General features: G+C 38.7%; 1 long non-coding RNA gene across 1 annotated transcript; it reads right to left on the bottom strand.

Moving 5' to 3' along the window:
• Nucleotides 1-11,658: 11,658 nt before the first annotated feature.
• Nucleotides 11,659-19,523, bottom strand: LOC104613240 (uncharacterized). Its single transcript, XR_737917.3, has 3 exons — nt 19,002-19,523; nt 18,853-18,907; nt 11,659-11,857 (listed from the first exon to the last, which is right to left on the bottom strand). It is a non-coding gene; the product is annotated as an uncharacterized LOC104613240 (long non-coding RNA).
• Between the last annotated feature and the right edge of the window lie 584 nt (nt 19,524-20,107).

Raw genomic sequence — 20,107 nt, 5'->3', positions numbered from 1 at the left:
ATAATGCATACAAGGGATGCACCCCAACTACAGAATCAACATAAAAAATGTGGAAGTTGAGACCTTTAGTCAATTTTGGATGTGTGCTGAGATGACAACATGAATAGTGGCCACCCCCAAAACAACTATCGCTACACAAAGGCTACCCTACACTAAGCCAAAAGCATATGCAGTAGACCACAAGCCTCGTGGCGCGATAGGACCCAACCCAACGCCATATTATCACAGCAGTAACCGATGAAACAACTCACTTCTGCCGCCACCATCAGCATTCCCTTGTAGTAAAAGCAAGGTAATCATGATCATGAAAAAGCTAGTGGAAGATCGCATCATTAACCTATCGCTGCCACCAGCTGGAATCAACCCTGAGAAGGACAAACTCAGACCCCAAAGGTGCAATTTCCATCAGTTGCCAAACCATTATCTCATGCACTGCTTCACCTTGTGGTACCTCTTCGCACAGAAAGTCAAACTAGGCGACTATGTCTAGAGGAAACCCGCCCAAGTAGAAACTGATCCCCTCCCAACACATCCACAGGGGGGCAGCATCAATGTGGTTGGGACGCAAGCTAGTGGCGATGGAGACATGTTAATCCAGTGATTTGACTAGAACACCGAACTCGAACAGTTTTTTAGCAAGCATGGGGAAAACAATACAATTAGAAGACTCGCTGTCAGGGCACTTACAGAAGCATTCAGGAAACCCCTGGGACCGCATTGCATAGATAAACTGTAGGTGGAATTCACACCAGAAGACATGCTTGCTACAAACCTACACCACAACTGCCCCTTATACATAACAGCTAAAATAGGGGGCTACGAGATATGACGATCCTTGGTTGACCAAGGTAGCTCTATGAACATAATCACTGTCCACACCTTCAGCTAATGAACATACCCCGCGACGCTGTCAAATGATTGTTCGTGGAAGTTACTGATTTTAATGGAAAGGCTCCCTCATGCTATCGGTAGCCATCGGTCCTTTCTACGTAGAGTAGGAATTTCAAGTGGTGTGCAGAAAACTTCCTACCATACCTTACTCGGACGCCCACTAATACATGGCTTAGCATTGGTCCCATCCACTTACCACCAGTTAGACCTGTTCATGGACCGGGTAGCCCGATAGCCCGGCCCACACCCCGGTCGAGCTTGGTCATATAATTAGGCCCGCGGGCCTGACCTTGGGCCTAACACAGTAAGCCTGACTGTGTTTCGGGCCGGGCTCGAGATTTGTGAAAAAAGCCCGGACTGAGCTCGGCCCGGCCTGACTCAATATTATATATTTTATAAAATATATAATATGTATTTTATATCTCATATAAAATATATAAATAATATAATATTTATTAAAATATCTATTTATAATTTAATATATATATATATATATTATTCTTTTCTATATAATTTCAATATCTCTCTCTCTATATTCAGCCGCTTCAACATTAATAATAGTAATAGTATAGGCTAAATTTCGGGCCCGGACCCAGGCTTGGGCATCGGGCTTTTTATGAGGGCCGGGCTCGAGCCCAAGTTATAGGCCCGATGGTCGGGCCGGGCTCGGGCTCGGGCCTTAGAAAAATTTGTTAATACACAGTAAAAGCCTGGCCCGACCCAGCCCATGAATAGGTCTACCACCAGTGCATCAAAGCCAAATACAAAGGTAGGACTGTTAGGATACTGACTACTTGCGTCCCGTTCAAGAAGTCAAAACCCACCTACAAGATGTGATTTACTACACTAGTCTTGTCGAGGATGGAAAAACCCGAGTGGCTAAAGTCGAGGTATTGTAATTACCAAAGCAGTCGAGCGAGCCCCAGGCAGTAGTGGAGAGGAAGAAGTAATCCAGATGCATAAAGGTGACCGACGAAAACGATAAAAGTTATTACACAATCATCGAAGAATACGAAGAAGTTAGACCTCCTGTCACAAAGAAAATCATTCCAGAGGTATGATCTACAATTAATTTGCACATGCACTAAGTTCAATAGTCATTATAATAGTACATCTTTTTCAATAAATACATTATGTCCCTGTGCCCAAAGTCATTTCATCAAAAATGCGTTACTGGAATTGCCAAACAATAACAATGCGATGCTCACATGGCAAATAGAACACAACTCATCGCAATAGAACATAACAAATTAGAAGGTAGAAAACACAACACTCAATTCCACTAAGGAAAATAATAAGCAATTACAAATAAACAGTTGAAATCCCACTTACGATAGGACCAACCAAAAGAAATGATAAAATATTATGATGAAATCAACGTGTGGCCCAAGCATATGCAATATAAAAATAGCGTAGTGGAGGAACCATTGGAAGAGGTTGACATGGCCATTGGAGAAAGAGAGAAAAGGCCATTGTACATATCAACCAAAATGAGCCAGGAAGAAAAGACAAAGTTGATAGGTTTCCTGAAAGGTACCAAAACTTACATACCAATCACAAACAAACTAGAAACCCTACTATAAATCTTACTAAGTCACTTTCTTCCTCTGTAATTGGTAGAATTCTAGGATGTTTTCACCTGGTCGTACAACTAGATGTTGGGGCTAGACCCGGCCTTAGTCAATCACTCGCTCTACATCGACCCCAAGATCGGACCAATGAAACAACCACAACGAGTCCTCAAACTACAAGTTGCCCTAAAGATCAAAGAAGAAGTTGAATGACTCCTAAAAGTAGGCTTCATAAAACCCATCACACACCTATATTGGCTAGCCAATGTCATCCCAATCAAAAAGAAGAATGGGCAGCTAAGGTTAATATGCACACCCAAACCTCATCGCCTTAGTGTTCGTAAAGCCATCACATAACGCCTTGCTTCCTTCTAAACAACCTAGGTGTTGTGTAGACTTCAAGGATTTAAATAAAGCCTACCCCAAGGATGAATTCCCATTGCCCAACATGAAGATCCTTATCGATGCCACAACTGGAAACCAATTGTTCTCCTTCCTAGATGCCTATAGCAGCTATAATCATATTTACATGGAACCCATAGATGCACCCCACACAGCATTCAGATTCACAAAATGATGCCCTTCGGTTTGAAGAATGTTGGAACCACCTACTAAAGAGCCATGATAAGTGTCTTCCATCATATGATGCACAAAGAGACAGAATTCTACGTGGATGATATCGTCATGAAAGCCAAGAGAAAAGAGGATCATGCAAAGGTACTAAGGAAAGTATTCACACATTGTTGAGCCTTCAACTTGAAACTTAACCCCTTCAAGTGTGCGTTTGGAGTGCAATTAGAAAAATTTTTAGGCTATCGGGTTGACCATACTAGAATCTACCCAGAAAAAGGATAGGTGAAAGCGGTCCTCAAGCTCCCTCCCCCAGGCACTGAATCGCAATTGAAGACGTTCCTAGGGAAAGTATCAAGCTCACAAAGAAATCCGTAGAATACAAATGGTCGTCACAACATCAGAATGCTTTTGACCAAATAACATAGGCCCTAGATAAGGAACCAACCATGTGTCCATGTCCCCACCAAAGAATGGCCAAGAGTTCTAATTATACATCGCATCCAACCTAGAAGGCATAGGGTTCCTGTTAGCTCAGGAAAATGAGAATAAGGTAGAATGCTCCATCTACTATGCTAGCATGACACTAAAACCTACAGAGAAGAACTACTCTCACATGGAACAACAATGTCTAGCATTGGTCTTTGCTTCCAAAAGTTTAGGCATTATATATTAGGTGAGAATAGCAAGAAGTGGTCCACTCAAATATTTCATCAATAGACCACCACTATCCAAGAAACTAGTCAAGTGGATGATGCAATTGAGTACAACATTGAGTACACAGAACCCAAAGCAATCAAGTGTCAAGCCATCACTGATCTCCTAGTAGATTTCCCATCTAATAACGACTTTCTTATCTCTAAAGAAATACCTGACGACCTCCCCCTCATTGCAATAGTAGAAAATATTGAGTGGACCTTATCCTTTGATGGCAGTAGTACCAATTCTTCCGTAGGCATCAGGGTCCCCTTAACCTCCCCCACCAACGAAATTCCCCTACTCACACAATTAGACCTGTTCATGGGCTGCCCGATGGCCCAGCCCAGCCCGGCCCACACCTCGGTCAAGCTTGGTCATGTAATTAGGCTCGCGGGCCTGACCTTGGGCCTAACACAGTAAGCCCAACTATGTTTCGGGTCAGGCTCAGGATTTGTCAAAAAAGCCCGACCTGAGCCCGGCCCGGCCCGACTCAATATTATATATTTTATATAATACATAATATGTATTTTATATATTATATAAAATATGTAAATAATATAATATTTATTAAAATATATATCTTTATAATTTCTCTCTCTCTCTCTCTCTCTCTCTCTCTATATATATATATATATATATATAGCCGCTTCAACAATAGTAACAGCATGGGCTAATTTTCGGGCTCGGGCCTAGGCCCGGGCTTCGGGCTTTTTATGAGGGCCGAGCTCGAGCCCAAGTTGTAGGCCCGATGGTCGGGCTCGGGCCTTAGAAAAATTTGTTAATACAAAATGAAAGCCTAGCCCGGCCCGGCCCATGAACAGGGACTCTGGTCTACACACAATATTGCAAAATATGAAGCCCTAGTATTGGGCTTAATAATCGCAAGGGACTCTGGAGCAAAGAAGGTAAAAGTAATTGGGAATTCAAAGATAGTAATAGGATATATGGGAGGAAACTCCACGGTGAAAGAGTTGACAATTCTGCCATATAGAACTTTGATACAAAATCTGGCTAAGTACTTGGAGGTGAATTACGAACACCAAAGTAGAGCCAAGAACATATATGTAGATGCCTTAGCCACACTATGTTCTAAAATTCAATCGAGTAAATGCCCAATCAACATAACTATCCAGATGCAAGGTGAACCGTCAAAAGAAAGATTGGCGCACTAGGTGGAGTCCAGAGACACTATAAAAAAAGGTGACTAGAGACAGGCCATCATTGAAAAACTCAAAAACCCAACATCCACAGTACGAGATAGCAAGGTGCTATTGCACTATCAATTAGTGAATGGGATACTATATCACAATATGGTAGACGGAGTTAGGGCTAGGTGCCTAGGATCCATAGAAGCAGCAATAGTGTTGAGGAAGACCCATGAAACCTAGTGCGGAGATATCACAGCTTCATTATACAACAGACTACAAAGATTAGGATACTACTTGCCTGAGATAAAAAAAGTCATAGCCAAGGCACAAAATGATTGTGATAAGTGCATACCAGAGACTGACAAGAAGGAATGCCTTGTTGTAGGCAATGCAGACTAGAGAGACGCATACATAGCCTACCTCAAAGATGGTGTCTTACTCCCTGATCCCCCATCGTGGAAAAAGATCCTATCCAAGATCAAAAGGTTCTACCTACAAGATGATCTACTATATAGAAAATCCTACACAAGGAAACCCCTACGATGCTTAGCCAGTGATGAAATAGAAGAGGCCCTAGAAGCAGCCCATAGCTCTAAGCCAGCCACCCATCAGGGACAAATGGCTTTGCATAATCACCTACTGCACTTGGGCTTCTATTGGCCCACTATACTAGAGGATACTCAAGGGCATGTAAGGCGGCGTCACACATGCCAAATACACGGCCAGAGAATACATTAATCAGTCAACGAGCTCCATCCCATCATAGCACCATGACCCTTCCACACCTGGGGTGTCGACTTGATAGGCAAAATCCACCCACCTTCCAAGGGATATTGCTTCATAATAGTCACCATAGATTACTTCACTAAGTAGGCAGAGGCCATATCATTGAGACGAATCTGCGCCGAGAACATGGCCAACTTTTTGGGGCAGCATGCTGTCCATAGATTCGGGGTCCCTATGAAAATGCTCATTGATAATGGGTTGTCAATCAAAAACCAAGAGGTCTATGATCTATTGGGGCAATACGGGGCACGATTGGAAACCTCGACAACATACTACCCACAAGGAAATGGACAGGTAGAAGCGACCAACAAAACGCTATTAAAAATGCTGAGTAAAATGGCCACCGACAACTAAAAAGACTAGGCCAATAAATTATCTAAAACACTATGGGTGTACCACACATCATTTAGGAAGAGTACATATGCAACACCCTATCCCTTAGTCTACAGACAAGAGGTGGTCTTAATGGTAGAAATACAAATAGTCTTAGCCAGAGTGGCTTATATGATGGGAAAACATTTCCAGATGGAAGAATTGAATCATACACTCTACGATAAGCTTGAATTTGTAGATGAGGATAGAGAAAAGTCTCCCCAAAAGAAAATTAAATACAAACAACTCATGGCTTCAAATTTCAACAAGCTAGTCAAACTTTGAAAGTTCAAGGGGACAACGTGTTAAAGACAGCCCTACATGTGTGACAAGGCAAATCAGCTGGAAAGTTTTCACCCAACTAGGTCGGACCATACATCATCAAAGAAGCACACATGACTGGATATTATGTACTATGGGATCCACACATAAACGAACAGGATGAAACAATAAATGGCCATTGGCTCAAATTGTATAATGAATAATGTGGTTACCCTATTTTCTTTTTTATCCATTTATAATGAACCATCATGCATCCGATAATGAAGTTCTCTTTTTCTCAATTCTATGCGTATCGAACCAACATCAAATCTTATTCCCTTCAATCATATATCACCTCATCATGCATCCACCACAAACATGTGATAATTGAATCATTATAGGAAGCATAATGTCTATCTTTTGCTACTAACTGTTTGACATGTCCAAATCAATGAATATCTTGCACACCCTAGCAACCTTTGGAGCGATCTTACATACCCTATGATAAGCCTATATTTGTACATATTTTCATACCTCTAACTTGATGATTTTGGTAAAAATGTTTTTGGAATTAGCATGGTATTGCACTAATTATGATGAAATTGTCTTGCAAGATGATTTGGAGCTTAATTGTGCAATTTTAAGAAGGAATTCGATTTAATTGATCAAGACAATCATAGAGGAAGGACCATGCAGCAATGATGCTCCATGATGTAGCCATGAAGGAGAGAATCCATTGAAATCGGATTTGATATGTAAACACAAAAATCGGGATATTTCCTGTTTTGATATAGTTCCCGTATTTTGGGCATAACTTTATGCCTACAACTCGGATTGAGGTGATTCAAATGGCTAATTAAAGCTAAGAGATAGGGATACAACTCTTATGTTTATCACTCAACCTAATTCCGCCGCCAACCAAGTGCAATTCGAGCTACAAGTTTCGGGTCTAGCAGTTGTCAGTGCAGAAGAGATAGGAATTCAATTGAGATAAAGACTAATAGACTTAATTTGTGTTGAATTAGGAGTTTGCATTGAGAAGCAATTGAGGGGAGGCTACACTATAAAAATGACCATAGACTCAAGGCAAGGGGGCACATCCTTAAAGAGAATTCAGCAGAGAAGAGAAGAGGAAGCAATCTCAGCACATCAGAAGAGAAGAGGAAACAATTTCAGCATGCCAGAGAAGGAGAGGAAGATTCTGAATTCAAGAGGGAGAAAGGCTTAGTTGCTGCACTTGTCTTCTACCTTCAAAGGCTAAAGTTTTCTTGTTATTCTATTCATCCTTTGATGTATTCTTGTTGTGTTTCCCCTTTAATTTTCTTGAGTATGTTGAATTTAATGATGTCTAGCTAAATTCTCTTAACTAGGGTTTAGATGGATTTTGATCTTAAGATCATATAATTATTTGTTTAATTCAATTCAAGACCTTTATTATTTGCATGAGGAATTTTTATTGTTATGCTTAATGCTTTAAAAGAATTGGTCAATCTTTTAATGACTTGATGATTCATGCATTGCTGACCAAATGATTGTTATGAATTAGATCTCTAGGCAATAAAAATCGCATGATAGACTATGATATCGAAAGATAATTAGCTCATGTGTGGGAATCAAGGAAGTTTAGTGAGTCAAATCCCCTTCTACGATTAGAGGTTTCCAAAGAAATTAATGTTTATTTTTCCTTTTGACAACCACTTAGAAATTTGATGGTATAATTGGATTAATAAAGGATTAATATGACTTGAGAAAGCTTATTAATTAATTTAGGGAAATCCACCATCACATGCAAATAACTTTAATATACCATAGGGTAATTTCGATCTTGAGTTGGATTAAATAGGTAATTATGTAACCTTGATTTAATGAAATCTAAACCCTACCTGCATTCATCCATCAATTCAGTTTTTATTAAGTTCTTGGATTTGCATTAATTCTTTTAGTTTTTATTCATTCAATTGATTCACGAGTTCAACTTAGGTTAGTTTAAAATTGATTTGGTATTGTGATATAGTCTCTCTGGGATCGACACTTTTCTCATCATTATACGCACATTTGACTAAGGTACACTTGTCTGAATTAATTGTGCATAAATTACACAACACCCTGGAAACCTCAGGAGCCCTCTTATATACCTTGGCAATCCCAGGAAGGCCCTAGCAATCCTATGAGGGATTTTACATACCCTGAAAAACCCATGAGCGATCTTACACACCTTGGCATTCCCAGAAATGCCCTTGCAACCCTAGGAGCAATCTTACAAACCCTGGTAACCCCAAGAGCGATCTTACATACCCTGGCAACCCTAAGAGCAATCTTACACACCCTGGCAACCCCAGGAAGACCTTAGCAAACCTAGGAGCAATCTTACATACCCTGGCAACCTCAAGAGCGATATTACATACCCTGGCAACCCTAAGAGTGATCTTACACACACTGACAACCCTAAGAGTGATTTTACACACCCTGGCAACCCCAGGAGCGATCCTACATTCCCTGATAACCCTAGATGTGAGTTCACACCTCTTGACAAACACTAGGAAGGTTCTGACAACCCTGGCCGAATAGTTCACACAAGACACAGCGATCGCAAGCAACCACTCGCCTCTGACAACACCATAATACCAGAGCAGAGCTATGCACATGATATAGCAAATAGGAAAACCTTACGCAGCCCAACCAGTCATCGCAAACAGATAGGCATGAAGACTGTGAGGCTTTGCTTATACAAAGAGAATCAATTGATCATGACTTAACCAATGGGGGGTTCAGCCCATATCACACGAGCACAACTCAAGCACAACAACAAATACTCATAACTAAAAAGAAATGACCGCAATGCACCAATTGCAAACTAAGCCTACCACCGATTTGAGAGATCTTAAAGGCCCATCGCAAGGGTTGGACAACAATCTACATTCATCGAAAACACATGTACTCCACATACACCACCGACATGACACTAAGTGTAAGCCTTAATTATTCTTTCACTCATTAAGCAGTGCTTACATGTGCTGACATCACTCCAGAACTTTATCATGCTCCCAATAAATAGTAAGTTACCTGACCAATGGGAATAATGAAACATACACAATAAAAAGCAATAAGAAAGCAAAACGACCCATGTGAGAAAAGGGTGCTTTCATTAAGTAGTATAAACAAGTTGTACATGTAGATGGCAAAAATGACAAAATATCAAACTACTGGATACAAATCATTTATCTAACTCAGGCTAAACCACTCGCGTATCATGGTGAGTTCCTCTAACTTTGCCCTATGCTCCTGAATCTTGACGATCTCCTGTAGCTACAGTAATCCCTTCTAATGATGTGTGGCTTCATTAAGAAGAGTTGCTATCTTCTCCTCAGTCTTCGAGAAGCAAGCATCCACAATCTTCAAACCGCATACGGAGTTCATCTAGGACCATGGAAGACAATGGGTTGGACTCCTTATGATCGGTCTTCCAGAACACATGAGCCATGTGAATCATTTGCTCTTCGATACGCTCCATCTGAAAGACCATCGCAGCAAAGGAAACACATGTCTTCAACCATCAGGTGAATAAAGACCATGATAATGACTCCACAGGCTGCAACATAATGGAGTTCATTAAACCAGCCACTGTGTTTGAGGAGGCACTCTCGACCATAGGTGGAAATTCGATGGTAGGCAACCACCCCTTCTGGATAATTAATGACACTGTATGTGTAAAAGAATATTATTATCATGTTTCTTTTGATCAAATGTTCTTATTTCTTAAATTATTCAACAATCCTGATTGGAAGTTTTTTTTAAAGATTGCAACTTAATTCAATTTTAGCATTATTATGTGTAAAAGAATATTATTGTCATGTTTTGGAAACATTTTTCCCACGTATTTTTTTCACTTCATAGGGCTACACAACTGGGTAAACTTCAAATTTTTGACATACAATATGCATACATACATAAATGCGTAGATTTGTTTAAGCTTAAAATACATACATAAATGCATAGATACATATAACAAAAAAATGCATACATATTATAGATGCATAATTCCATATACATACATACGTAACTTGCATAAATACATGTTTATATGATAGTTATACATACAAATATGAAGTTCATTTGGATTTAACTAAACCCATGCAGTGTGTGGACTTGAATAGAAATTTGGTTAGGTTTGGATTTAGAGAGAGCCACAAGGGATTAAGAGAATTAGAGAGATTTAAAAGGAAATTGGGATTTAATGGGGGAGGGAAGATGTTAACCAACCAAACAACCTTGCAACTACTAAGCAACAAACTCTTTGTTTTAATTCAAATTTTCTTTCAACCAAAAATAGTACATGCTTGATCTCTAGGTACTCGACATATTAATACTTGGTTTCATACTCCATGGAACATGTTGAGTCCCCTTCTGGATCTACTTAGGGATGGCAACGGAACAGGTTCAAGGAGGGCTTTGTAAATGCTAGACCCTACTCACCTCCCTAGACCTCCTTAGATGTATTGAATCCCTCAATTTCGTTTTGGGCCTTTTGGCTACAACCTATTCGAGGCAATCATTCCAAGCCACCATCTATTGAGCATTAAAGACATAATCGCTAACACCCTCAGCATTTTAGGCTCTGGTTCACTTAGTATCGGTCATTATGGGGCATCCTCGTCATTGATGATAATGGCATCCATACCAAATTTTGTTCTCCTTTGTTTTTCTTCTCTACTATGCTACTTCTCTCTCTCTCTCTCTTGTCTTCTTCTTCTTCTTTCTTTCATTATATCTCTTGCTTCTATAACTGAACCAAACTAAGGAGCATTGATCACTACAAAATCAAACTATCATTCCACAATCCCTCCATCAAACCGCCCCTCTACAACCATCATTACAAGAAAATACACTTATAGCTACGAACAAAACCGTAGCTATAGGTCTATAGCTATGGACTGGCTAAGATCAAGAAACGGTAGCTACAATCGCGGTGGCTATAGGCAATAGCTACGGTTGAACGTATACATAGCTACAACTAACCTATAACTACGGTTTATGCCCGTAGCTAAAGCCTAACCTAAATAACTACAAATGCATTTGTAGCTACGTTTTTTAAGTTATCCATAGCTATAAATTTGACTTTTTAGCTATTTATAGCTACGAACCCAAGTTGTCCATAGCAAAAGTCATCAATCTATAGTTATGGCCGTAGTTAGAAAAAATTACCTATAGCTACGGTTGATGTTGTCAGTAGCAGAAGAGAAACAATCTATAGCTATGTGTGTAGTTAGCTAAAAACCCTTTAGAAACGGTTTTCGTTGACTGTAGCGAAGCCTACTTCCCTGTATTGATAAGCACAGCTAACTCGTAATATAAGATGGGAATTGAATTTAAAATTCCATTAAAAGGTTCTTCAATGCATGAACTATATCTCAAGGTGCTTTAACATCCATGTGTTTGCTACAAATTCAAGTTTCTTGAATACATGAAACTCGATCCAAAAAAAAAAAAAAATTGTCATGTAAAATTTGATCAAATGTCTCCATCTACACATGTGAAGTATCCTCCTTTACCATGTTCAACCTATATGAAAATAATAGAAAATAAGTTAGAAATCACATTTTTAGAGATATAAAATCATGTATGAAAATTTAATTAAGTATATATGCAATATAAACTTGCCTACTTTCCAAGCCTAATGTTAAACAAATGACAAATGTAAGGATTGAGATCAAATACAGCTTTTATGAATTCTGGATTTTCACTAAACACAACAGCATTTATGAATTCTATGTAGGGCCAGGCCCGAAACACAAGAAGTTGTGTACCGAAATCCCTCCCAAATGGGCACTAATATGGTAGAAGGAAAAGGCAATCCCTAGCATTTCAAGGTGTTTGAAATGAAGGGTGATTATAAGATAGCACATACAACCACAAGCTGACACACAAAAACCTATAAAGTCACAAGCATTTTATAGATCATTCCTAGGACCTCATAAACCCCATCACAAAGCTTCCCTATTACAACTCCACTTATTGCTAGTGCATAGCTTTACTTCATTCTTTTATCAACCAAAGTATCTAAGTTGTCATTTCTCATTTTATACCTCCTTAAGCCAAAATCTTGCTTTAAGTTCTTGGATCTTTCTCCTTTTTTTTCTGAGAGAGAGAAGGTAAAAGTTTTTTTGTATTAACTGAAAAAAAAACATACAAAAGAAGCAAATAATCTATACATCCAATCAACATTTTAGGACCTCCAAAAAAGTCAATTGTTTAAAAAGAAGCAGATAATTCATCTTTTTTTAGTACAACATAAGTTTTTTTCTTTGTCCAGGACTGCTAATGGGAATAGATGACCACACAAGTCTACCCCTCTTGTTCATGCCAAAGATATGCCATCCAGCCATTAGGTCTTTGACAGAAATGCTCATGCACTAGAAATATGGGAAAGCTTTTGTTATGTGTTCCCAAATTCTGCAGTATCTGCAATGTAAAATATAGGTGGCTATTTGCTAGCCAATTCAGATCCATGTTGCACAAGAGGCATGATGTGTCAGCTAGGTTCATGCCTTTCCTCACCAACATTTCCTTAGAGGGTGCAGCAGTGCCCATATTACTTTGAATGGAAAATCATGTTTATTATCACTCTTCATCATCTTGTAAAAGGATTTACAATGAATAGGCCTGACTTTTGAGTGGCTGAGATTGATCATCCATGACTCAGACAACATTTTTCATGAATCATGATGATGGTTTCCCTTTTTCATATTTTTTTCTGATGGGTATGAATGTATGATGATAGTGGTCAAGTTAATTATTGACTGGTTGAAGTCAAGCTTGCTTCTCATTTGCAGAAAGAGTTTTATCCAAATTCTAGAGTTCAGAAAACTAAATTTTGAAAAGCATGGGTGTTTTTTTGTAATTAATGATGGTTGTACTTGCAATTCAAAACCACAGCCTCCCTCTTTGTGCAATCTCTTACTCTCTCTATATAAACTGCATTTAGCTACCTTCTTCATTCCCACTGTTCCAGGCAGAGTTAGTTTCTCCTGAAATTCATCAGAGAACAGTTGACAATCTCTGTTAGGAGAGAAGGCTAAAGAAATGAAGAAAAATAAGAACAGATCCCTCCTCTTTTTGCTGGTTTTCCTGATCATGACATTCATTGCTTTTTCTACAATTTCAGTTGAGGCTAGGAAGAACCACAGAATGAAGAGCAGAAGTCCCAAGAATCAGAAACAAAGAAGAAGTGACAACAGTGGCAATGCTCCAGGCCCTGCACCTGCCCCAGCTCCTTACTACAGTTCGTATCCGAGCCACTCAACCATTTATGGCATTCTATCATTTGGAGCTAAGGGTGATGGAATTTCCGATGATTCCAAGGTGAGAGAGAGAGAGAGAGAGTTCTAACTACTTCTAAGTTCTAACATGTGTATGGTGATCTCTCTAATACAGGCATTTCAAGCTGCATGGAAAGCTGCACGCAAGGTTCCATCTACCACAGTAGAAATTCCATCAGAATTCAGATTTCTCATCAGACCAATAACACTTCAAGGCCCTTGCATGCCTCATCTTGTACTTCAGGTCTGCAGTCATCTTTCATTCTTTCTTCAACCTATCCAACCTTGGGAAAGGGAAAACAATTAATGTGCTCTGCTCTATGTTTCCTATATTTATTATCCATTCTCTATCTCCCCCCTAGGAAAGCTAAACAAATTAACAAGTATTTACACATCTCTAAGCATTGATTCCTTAAATACAAATTAAAGTCATTGGTGATTTTTCAATTTTCAGTAAAGCATTTAGTAAAAGTAAGAATTATGATGATTTACTTGTTCTCCATTAATTCATGCATGGACCAAATTAAGAAAGAAAGAAGGAAAGGAAGATTCACATCACGCCAAGCAAGACCAAGGCGATTCCGTAACACCAATAGAACAAGCTTAGTTTGTTTACTCTTTTCTGCAACTTCCTCAATTTTCTTCACATAGAAGCAAAACAATAGACATGAAAATTAACTACATCAAATAGAAAGGCTCAAATAACTAACAAATTACTCTATATTTAAAATACAAGATTCAAGAGGCATGATAATGATGCAAATAGGATAAAGTAAGAAAATTTGCTTAGATCAAAAACAAAATTCCTATATAACTTAGCTGAGGAAAGTAAAATTTACTTATCTTACGACTATTCTTCTTGATATGGTCCCTGCTTTGTATGAAGGAAAATGAAAGTGGAGCAAATTTTGCATCAGTGGGGGGGGGAGGGAGGGAGGAGGAATCAATTCCAGAATTCCTTCTATTTCACGTGAAGGCTAGCCTGCATTCAATGCCATACTCTTTGATTTAGGTGTTGGCTACCAGCCCTAGCAGGACCACCGATCATTACATGTAGGCCTAAATGGTAGCATGATAAGCCAATGGGCACGTAGTAACGTGTCTGAACACTGAGAAGAAAGGTCCTCTGTAAAGAAAATGGTAAGGTTTAACCTCTTTGGTTGGGTGGTGCTCTGTTTCTTATTATTATTGGATGATGTTGAGGTTCAACAATTTATCAATCCAGTTCCTTCACCAAAATTAAAAGAAAAAAGAAAACAGAATAAACAATAAAAGCTTTCTATTTAAATACAGAAGTGTGAATACATGTTTGCAATTTTCAGATGGATAGAAAAGGATACCAGAATATTTTCTTGTATCTCTGATCTTTTAAGGTCTTTTCCATTGCAACTATATGAGATTGCAGTTTCCAGATTATTGGATTTAATCATCCTTTTCACATTTAGCCAGATATAGTACAATTGGGGTTGCACATCGGTTTCAAGATTATTGGATTTGATCAAAGACGGCTTCTCACTCTGAGTTTCTAGCAACAACCAAGTTGTTGAATCTTCACTTGACTGTTGTTCTTCAAGGGACATGATCACTTGAATGGATTGCAACATATCAGAGAGAGCTATGACAAGGTCACAGGACAGGATCATCCGCCTTGCCTTTAGCACAGAGAAGGATCTACTGAGGTTGCTCCCCATATCATTAGAGAAGCTCAAACGGAATGGTATTAAATCCGATTGAAGGTTCAGAAGCCTCCTTACTGAAGTAAGGCAAAGATTGGGCAGTTAGGTCGGCAATGTGACCAGGAGAGATGCCATGTGACCTGTCTTTCTATAAACAAAAAGTGCATCCACCTCTAGATCGTTGGCTAAGATCACAATTCTACCCTCATCAAACAGGTCCATACCCATCAAGCATCAAAGCAGCAGGAGCACTTCAACAATAATGATTACAAATAAAATAACAGATTACCACACCATAAAATCAACAAGAACCATGTGATTTGTTTTCCCCAAATTTTTTGCACATGATACTGACAATAAGAAAAATCTGTTTATTTCAGCAACCGGCTAGCCTTCAGTTCAAAATTCTTTTTTATTGGTAATTGGTGGTGCATTTATTTATTAAAAAAGAATAAAATACAAATATACACTACAAACTTGACATTTTCTTCTATAAAGCAATGCCGATTTAACCTAAGTTTTAGTCCTCCCTAAGCTAAAGCAATGCCGATTTACTCAATTAGGTACACACACCAAATAAAGTTTGTTGATTCCTTCCCTGGTGGGAATATGCTAATGTATGTTTAAAGTCATATCTGATGTAACTATGGAACAGCTAACAGAGTAGAGTAACTCTATAAATTATGTAAAAATTATGTCAATATTCAGTCCACCCCACCCAAGACCCTTGATAGCCATGACCAACATAGGGTAATGACCCTTGACAGAGTAGCCCAAATGAAGCTCTCACTGGAGAAAAGACCTTAATGTCCACTTCAGAGAGAGTATATGCCATGAAAGAAATATTGACATTTTTTCAGAGAAAACCCATTCACATTTCAAGTCAATCAGATACATGCTTATTAAAGGAGCTAGAAGGGATTCAATCTAAAGCTTTTAGAAAGCTTCAATTCCTATCCGTCTTTTTCCTGTAAGGCTGTATGAGTTTCTGCACAATAATATGCCTCATTGACCATGTATTTTTCCGTCCATGGAACTTTACTCCCCCTATCCCCATCTTAGCAGCAGACTTGAATATCTCCTCTGAAATCCTGTCTACAAATGAAGCAAAGATGTCTGGGAATTCCATAGCTTCATGGTGTTTCTCTTCCCTCCACTACCTTTCAATTCTCAGGCTGACACTTCTCAGTACTGTCAATGCTTTCTCTGGGTACTGACCCATTGTAGACTCACCAAAAAGCATCTTCCTGTTGTCTAATTGGTTTAGAAACATCCGCCACTTTAACTCTGGTGGGTGTAGGGTATTAAATCATTGACTCAAGAAGCTGAGAGGCAACAATGACAGGCTTGTTTAGCTGTCTGCATAACTTGACTATATTTTGTTGGGCTGATGAGACTTGCTCCAATGGGATCTGAGCACCTAGATCTCTTCTTGCCACCATGGTTCCATCTGATATCTGAATGATCTCTTCCAAGTTCTTCAAGGAGTCTATACTCACTATCTTTTCAATGACAACAAGTTCACTATAGAAAACCAATTGAACTTTCCAATATCATAATTAGAATCACAATACATTTGGAGATTTCCCTAAGCCTGTCTTTGGATTTGGGTGGTGGAAATGGAAATACAGGATGTAAGTGAAGAATCAACAGGTTTTGGAATGACTAGACCTCTAAAGATTAGCAAATCTAGTGTGGTCAAATTCATTGCCACGTAAAAGACCAGGTGCACTCATATCAAAGCCTTTAAATAGGCTAGCTGTAAAATTTGGTGCCCATCAGAGTTGTGACAATCCAAAGCTTCATAAGCCTATTTGAAAATTTTCAATCGATTCAAGTGACATTGGAATTTGTTAAGGAGATCAGAATTTGATTAGTACAAGTTCAGAATAAACAATTTTTTATCATTAATTGTCAGTCATTAATGATAGATTAGCTAGTACTAATCTCACATCCATGGACATCCAAGAACCACCAAAACTGATATGGAGCATCAGTGGACCGACTTGGATTTCTCAAAAAGAAACAATAACTTGTCTCTGTAGGGTTGGACCCACACAAAATAAGGCATGTGATAAGGGGTTTGGTTTCTTTGTACAGCAAAAAGGGTTTATGTTAGGGGATAAAGGGCCTTGCAAAACAAGCAATTGGGATATTCAAATACCATTTGGGGCACCTTTTGGCATTAATTGTGAGGAAATCGATAAGATTTAGTAAAGATTTTTTTTTCCTTTGGGGGTACTTGATTTAGTAAAGATAGGGTTCTATTTTAGATGTCTAGGCTAGCCACGTGTTCAACTTTCTTTCTTCAATCTCTCCTCTAATCTTCTCATCTTCTTATATATAAGCACCAAGCAGGTTATCTATAGTTAAGTGGGAAGTGGATTCTGAGTCCAAGTGGGACATTCATAGCTAATGTCCCCAAACCAAAAATCTGGTCTGCCCAGATTTCCTGAAAGACAAACCTTCCACTTTATAAATGTGGAACTGTCAAGGTTTGATAGTTTCTAAGGGTGCACCACTAAACTTATTTCCTCTGATGCTCTAACTGATTAAGTTTTCTTTTGAATGCAGGTTGACATTTTGGTTGTCAAATTCAGTTGTCAAGGTTTGATAGTTTCTAGGGCCATATGTTTTGTTAAATGGAAGGACATGAAGTCTGACTGCCTCAACTACATCCTTTTTTTGTCCCCTTGGAGCTTTGGCTTACACTAAATCACTTCTTACTGGCACTCTAATTGGTCCTTGATGCACATAACCAAACCATTTCTATTTTTTTGTTTTTTTTGAAAGGTAAGGAAAAATTTTATTAATTCGGATACATTCAGGTTCTTAAATTCAGGAGATACAGACACCCAAGAAATCAGCTTGCTGATTGCCTCCTCATCAGTACTCTTTGTCTTGTTGCAAAAGACTCACCTATTCCTCTCTGACTAGGTTACCCAAAGAACAGCCATAGGAATTGTCTTCCATATTAATTTCCCTTTTTTCTTCAGGCCTGAAATCTCGCAGCTAAATAGAAGGTCTTTGACTAAACTTGGCATGACCCAGCAAATTCCAGCAGCCCTGAGAAAATGGTCCCACACTCTAGAGGAGATAGGACAGTGGATACAAAGCTGGCCTTTGGATTCAGGCAATAGTCCACAAAGACCACACAACAGAATGTTGCCCTGTATAGGACCTTGTTCATGAGGGAAGCACTGATTCTTCTAAATATATTGGCATCAAGTCCTGCTAAAGCAAGGGCTGCTAAAATATAATGGCACAAAGAAAAATGTGCAGATGGAGGTTGAAATTGTTGAATTAAGTTGGGTGTTCAAGTTGAGAGTTTTCAATTACATTACATCATCACATTCTTTTGTTTTCTTCAACAGATTGCTAAACCACAAACTTATGCATTCTCCCAATGGCAATAATGGCGGCAACCAAATGCTAAAGCATCCCTCACAGAGGTGAGAAGTAAAGCATCAATAATAAATTCTATCTCAGACCAATTAAACTAAAGCATGAAAATACACAAAAAAAAAAAAAAAAATCAACTAAACTAATAGGAACAAATTACCTTGCCTTTCCAAATGCCACAAATAGATAAATCCACCTTCAACCAAGCCTAAAGCCTGTTCAAGCACAATAACACACTTAGTACAATTAACCATTAGCCATGTTTGAGGGAATAAGGAAAATGAGAAGCAACGTGCGGCTGTATCTTACCACAACTCTTCCAGCGGCAATGGTGCCGTAATGCCGATTCTCTCAAGAAGGACATTCGGTTACAAAAAGAAAGATAGAGAGAGACAGTGGTTTTAGCAAGCTGGAGATCGTTTGAGTGAGAGCAGGGGAGATGTTGCACGCTCCATCAACTGCTTATTGATAGAGTGAGAGAGAAGGGGGAGTGACCACAACTCTTCCGGCGGCAATGGTGTCGTAATGCCACTAGGGTTTTCCCAAGAAAGACACTCAAATCAAAAATAGAAAGATAGAGAGAGGACGGAGTGAAAGAGAAGGGGATGATTCTTGATGTTGCAGGCCTAATAAAATCAATTCTTGATGATAGAGTGGAAGAGAAGGGGATGATGGAGAAAATCCGAGTATGGGCGTTCGTTCGAGTCAGAACGGGGGAGATCTTGCAGCTCGATCAAGCGATTCTTTAGAGTAAGAGAGAAGGGGACGATGGAAAATTCGACTATACTGGGAGTGAAGATTTCCCGCGGGGTGATAATGGACTAGGCGCCAATGTTTTCCAACTGATGACGGTCCGACCATATTTGCTATTAATTATACATTTGTTTAATATTTAATTTATTTATTTTAATAATTTCTTAATTATTAATTTTCTATTAATAGTAATTAATAAATAATAAATATTTCTTAATTATTAATTTCCATGCATTACATGAATTTCTAATCATTTTAGTAAATATTTCAGTATTTATAAATTTTTATATTTTTATTAAAATATTTATTATTTTATTATTTTTAATATTTTATAATCAATATATAGCCACCAATGACTAACATTTGTGGCTATAATCAATGATCAAAATTTTGATATGATACACTCTGGCTAGGGTTTAACCCTAAAATTTGGGGCTCTAATGAGGGCTCCAGCCTTGGCCATGGCTTAAACACAAAATCTAGGTCCAAGAGCAAAATTTTTCAACTTGCTAAAATGATCACCCTTGTTTTTATGGCAAAAATAGCAAGGCACCTAAGGTGCCTTGATTAGTACTTTAAAACACATAAGTAGCAAAAAAGTTACTCAAGACCAATTCATTAGTTCTTGGGTTAGACCACTTTGGGTGATAGTTTTGGCTTTT

This window comes from Nelumbo nucifera, chromosome 1 (assembly GCF_055504915.1).
Source record: "Nelumbo nucifera cultivar China Antique chromosome 1, China Antique-T2T, whole genome shotgun sequence".
In the NCBI taxonomy this organism is placed as follows: Eukaryota; Viridiplantae; Streptophyta; class Magnoliopsida; order Proteales; family Nelumbonaceae; genus Nelumbo; species Nelumbo nucifera.
This window is presented reverse-complemented; position numbering and strand designations above follow the sequence as displayed.